This window comes from Ranitomeya imitator, chromosome 1 (genome assembly GCF_032444005.1).
Source record: "Ranitomeya imitator isolate aRanImi1 chromosome 1, aRanImi1.pri, whole genome shotgun sequence".
In the NCBI taxonomy this organism is placed as follows: Eukaryota; Metazoa; Chordata; class Amphibia; order Anura; family Dendrobatidae; genus Ranitomeya; species Ranitomeya imitator.
In genome coordinates, this window is record NC_091282.1 from 1,208,542,674 (window position 1) to 1,208,548,673 (window position 6,000).

A 6,000-nucleotide genomic window follows, 5' to 3' on the forward strand; every position below is an offset into this window, starting at 1 on the left:
CTGGGAGATTGGCATGCAAAACACCAGCTGCAGCAAGGTGAGAAATGTTATTCTTACAAACCTGTTTTGCACTTGCAATCTCTCATCTGGATCTCTCCATACCTCTGGGTAAAAGGCTGCGAGCATGGTTCAAAGAATCCACATCACCAGTGAGTTTTGTGTTTTGTCTATTTATGTCCGTATGAGAGTTGAATAATAGAGTTATAAGATGATAATTGTTATCTGTATCATTTGTCAGTATCCTAATTGGTTAATTGGTTGTGTATTTGCGTAGTGTGTAATACAGAGCTGGGATAGACTCTGTGCAGTGTTGTTATTTTGGTCATTTTGGATTGGCAGTACATTATATGAAGCTGTATTTTGTATAAGGCCGTGGTTTTTGTTGTTTGGCCTTAAAGTGCTTTCAGAGTGTCAGTGGACACTGCTGCAGCTTTTGTTATATAGAGTTGTGTTAATTCCAAAGTGCAAAATAGGCAGGCTGTGTGAGCCTTGTATGTCTATGAGAACTCTGAATGAGTAAATGAATATAAGGAATAAACATAAATCCCTGATTGATGAGGGGTTCCGTTAGCTGTGGTCCTCTGTATGTGACAGAAGACATTATTCAGCGCAGTTTGAGCTGAATTAGGTGGAGTGATTGAGATAAGGGATTTTCTTCTTGTAAAAATCAACTGAAAGTGAAAGGAAAAGAAACAACAATCCCTGAATGAGCATGTATGTATGAGTGATCACATAAGTATCATTACTTATCTAACTGTTGTTAATTGTCCAGGATGAATGAGTTGTGGATATTTTTAATTTACATCTGAGATTCAGTGAAACCCATGTTATATATGGTTTGAGATTGGATAGGTTTCTATATGTGTTTTGGCCAGACGCGGTCAGAATCAGCTTATTCAAGTTGTGCAGTGATCTGCCTGTATAGAGAAACTGTTTTTAATTCCGAGAGAATGAATGTTTTGTAGAGATTAAGTTTGAAAACTGCTGCATTCTGTTTGTGTGTGTGTAAGACAACAAGCTTATCAGCGCAAAATAGCTGATGGGAGGGGTAAGCTGAGCCCCTGCGCGACGTGCTTGACATTTCTCCCTTTTGTGCTGTGGGCCAGAGGAAGGGGGTCCACATAACTGCATTCTAAAGTTTCTCTGTCTTTGGTTTAGTATACGCTGAGAGATTGTGTTTAAAGCAATAAGTACTGTAGGTATTGAAGAAAAAGGGAATGTTGTACAATTGAAGTTGGAATTTGAAAGTGAAAGAATGGTGCCTATTTTAGAGGAAATTTAAAGTGATTGAAAAGATTGGTAAAAGATTCTCCTGCTTCAAGTTGAGTGATTGATATAGCAAATTGAGGATCAACAGAGGAGGTAGCCAACTGCACGGCTGATGTAATAGGTGGTGTAACCTGCTACAGTCAGCCTACGGCAAATTGGTGGTGTAACCTTGCCGTCCATGGAGCTGTGCTAGCCAGCTGATCTACCGAGTGGTAGGTGGTGTAACCTGCTCGCTAGAATCCTTTAGGTCTACCGAGTGGTAGGTGGTGTAACCTGCTCGCTAAACCTTGACACTCACTCTGACTTGTCACGTGTTGCAACCCTGGTTTAAGGCAAGGCACACTAAAAGAAGGGCATTTTTAGAGGTGAGTGTCTGAGCGGATAAGTTGAAGCCATGGGCAACTTATTCTGTGTGCAGTCAGGGCCCCCAATGGGATCCAGAACCGCTATAGAGATAGTAAAAGACAGAGAAGGAAAGGAAGCAGTAAAAGATGTGAGACCAATATTGAAAAAGGCAAAAATGCCGGAGTGTGGATGTTTGGATGTTCAAAAAGGCACAGACAAATGAGGAAAATAGCATGTGAATAAATGGCATCTGAGAGAGTGCAGCAGAACGGAAGTAAGGTGTATTATGAATGTTTTGATGCTCAAAAGTCCGACTATGACCGACACATTACTGCTACGGTCATACCTTTGTATAACCAGAGACCAAGACAAGACAGATGGACTTGTAAACATTGCGGTCAGACAAACCCAGACTGGAGAAATACTTGTATGATCTGTGATGTAATCAGGTAGTGTAAGACAGATACAGGAGTATTATCCCTGGAAGCCCTCTGACTAGCTAGCTATGCTAAAACAATTGGCTGACCCTGAGAACAAACCTTTCCCATTTTACAGACAAAGACAATATGATGGACGTATAAGTGCACCTGAGCAGACCTAGAGAGTTGGTGAGCACCAAAGCAGGTGACGTACTAGGATGCAAATTAAGACTTTTACAGATGTGGCAAAAGGAGAGAGAGTAGAGATGTACTCTGGACGGTTACAGCTGAAATGGGCAGACATGGGGTACAGTCCAGTAAACCCACTTGATCTTAAAATATTGGTAAATACATTCATTTACGGTATGACCAAAAGGCTTACGAGACGCAGTACAGACAGCCGGACCTAAATGGAGAAACGTAGATCCAAAGACCTCCTGAAGATTGCTCAGGAGTTGAAGAAACTAGGACAATAAGACGACGTGTCATGTATGCTGGAGCACAAGGAAAACAGTAGAGACGTAGTAAGGGACCTAAGGACTTAGAAACAGTGAAGTGCTGGAATTGTGGAGAAAATGGACACTCAGACCAATTCAGACTAGGAAACTGACAACCCAGTGACAAATTTGTGCCCTGTTATTGTCCCCTCCGGACCTGGTCCTGCCTTGAGGACCACTATACCAATGCTGGGAGGGAAATAGACAGAATTCTTGACCGACACTGGGGCAGCTGGGACTAGTACACAAAGACTTGATACTGCCAGACATGATTACTGACGAGACTGTGGAATACGTGAGGGTAGGGGGACAAGCGACTGAAGCCCCTATGACTAAACAAGAAAAGACTAGAGTCACGAGACAGCCAAGAGGTGCTTACAAACTTATTGTTAGTGACAATACCCCTATGAATTTGCTGGGAGCAGAGTTGAGTGCTGTCTAGGCACTATACAGTGCTCTCCTGAGGGTACTACAGTCACAAGTCCACTTTCATATAAACACTTGGGGCAGAGGGACGCCAGGGTCTTCCATGTGCACATTATACCACAGGTAAATCATGCCCTATTGTAGTTACACTTAATTCCATTCATTTGCCAGTTTTAGTAGTTTCCTTACACAAGATGGTATAGTTACTGTGTATTTTTAGGTTGTCTTCATATGATATATAGTTTTTTAGCCATTCATTATATTGGCTCAAACCATAGTCACTGTTTATTTGTCTTTTCCAGTTCATATACCTTATCGCAAGCAACTGGCATTGATATTTGGCATTTTTCAAATCCCTTCTTTTTGTATTCGGAACTGTTAGTTATGGATTTATATAGGGCTGTTACTTTCTTAGAATTGTACATTGCTGTGGCCTATGGCATTGTGCTCCCCCGTTTTATGACTCAGTATCTTTCGTAATTATATATATATAATTTTCTTTTGGTAACATTTTGTGAATCAAATTTAGTTTTTTTTAAGGGGTACTCTACCCAATCAAATACGGGTATAAATATTTGGACATTAATGTGTGACTTATATAAACACTTGTGTAATATTGCAGAAATGGTGTATATGGCAAGAGTAGTGAAAGTATCACCTGACACCAGAATGTCTGAGGACAGGGAAAAGAGTCAGGTACCAGACACCGTTTGGGCAAGGGGAAAATCTGATATGGGTCGGCTGCCCATTCCCCCTGTCATGATAAATCAAGAGAAGTAATCACTCCTCTTTGGTTAAGGCAATACCCCTTAAGTCTAGTCAAATCAATGGCCCTGAGCAGGAATATTAAAGAGTATGTTAAGGCAGGGGTTATAGTGCAGAGATATTCCCCCTGCAACACCCCTTTGTATCCCATTAAGAAAAAAAAGGGACCCAAGGGTTCCCCTGACACTTACAGAATAGTTCATGACTAACGAGCTATTAATGATGTTACAGTGAGTGTGACCTCAACAGTCCCTAATACACACACCGTACGGTCACAAATCCCTGCGACGTCAAAATGTTTCACAGTTATTGATTTGGCAAATGCATTCTTCTCTGTACCACTGCACTCTGACTGTCAGTATTTTTTTTGTTTCACTCACGAAGGTAAATAATACTGTTGGACGGTCCTCCCACAAAGGGGGAAAGAACTCCCAAACCATCTATTCAACAGCGATGGCAGGGATTCTTGAGCAGTGGCAACCACCTCATCCACAGATTGTGCTATTACAGTACGTGGATGACCTCTTGCTCTGCTGCCCAGACCAGATGTCTACAGTTTCCTTGCTGTGTTTTTTTTTTTTTTTGGCAGAAAAGGGTTGCAGAGTCTCACGTGACAAATTACAGTATTGCAAACAAAAGGTGACATTTTTAGGACATTGTATTGCTGAAGGTACAAGACACCTGACTGAAGACAGAAAACAGGCAATACAAATCTCCCTTTACCCAGGTCACACCAGCATCTACGCACTTTTCTAGGTTTGGTGACCTACTGTAGGCCTTGGATAAGATCTGCTTCACAAATTATGCACCCACTCTATGACTGTTTGCCATCAGAACCCTACAATCTCACTCAAGAAGCAATTGATTCCTTCCACTCTCTCAAGCTGCTCATTGTGTCAGACATTCCAAACTAGGATCAGCCATTTTTCTTATTTTGCACAGAGCAGGGTGGACATGCTACCGCAGTACTGACACTACAACATGGAAAGAAACAGAGACCGATAGCTTACTACTTAGCACAATTAGACCCCGTGATTAGAGGGTCTTCTACATGTGTCTGTAAGAGCTGCTGTATTACTGAAAGGCATGTGAGATCACACTGACTTTTTCTTTTTGACTTTTTGACAATTTTGTTCCCCACGTGACATTAAAATGCCATACTCGTACAAGTTCAACCAAAACAAATTGTCAATGGATAGACAGATCAGACTTGAATGTGCTCTAATACTAATTCCTGAATATGTCACCCTCAAAAGACATAATGTTCTGAATCCAGCCACTCATCTGCCTGCGGATTCAGAAAAGGGGGAATTGGTGACAGCATTGGCAGGTGGGAAAGAGAACATGACATGACGTTGACATGACGCACGAACATGACTGCATAGGAACTGATGAGTCAGGAGACAGTGGGTTTTACATATGTTCGTGGGAAGAAAAAAACCTGTTCCTAATGCATATTTTGAGTTTTTTTATTTTTGTAGATGGCTTCAGATACCACCAGAATGGGCGACTCTACATTGGATATGCAGTAGTATCCTCACATGAGGTAATCCGAGCTGAACCACTCACTCCTCACATGTCTGTGCAGGAGGCAGAGTTGAAGGCACTCACTGAGGCGTGTAGAGCTGCTGCAGGTAAAGTCGCTAACAGTTACACAGATTCGAATTGTGCATGGGGAATATCCCATGATTATTGCCCTATCTGAAGAAGCAGAACGTTTCTTACATCAGCCGGTAAGCCCATTAAAAATGCACAGCTGGTGAAACAATTAGTGGAGGCATTGACGTTATCAGTCCAGGTTGGCATCGTCAAGGTAAAAAGCAAACACGGACGGTGACTCTGTGGAGGAAAAGGGCAACAGAAGGACGGACGAGGCTGCTAAAGTAGCAGCAAGGCGGCCTAGGGAGCAGTGGATGGTGGCGGGGAGTCAGCGTATTCCAGCCACACTGAGCCTAGATGTCCTGAAATCCCTCCAGCTGCCCAAACAGAGAAGGAACACTGGGAGAATGGGAGCTGAGCTGAACTCAGAAAGAGTATGGTTGAATCAGGATAAATCGTATATACCAAGATCCCTGCTCCCAATCATGGCGCAAGCAACACAAGATGCCTTCTGGATCGCTCCTGGTTTCAGTTACGCAGCCGCAAAGCTCGTACGGTCATGCCTCATCTGTGCACAGCACAACCCAGGTAAAACAGTAAAAATCCCTAAGAAAGCGACACCCAGGCCTCTCTACCCGTTTCAGAGACTGCAGACTGGCTACATACAGCTACCCAAGGTA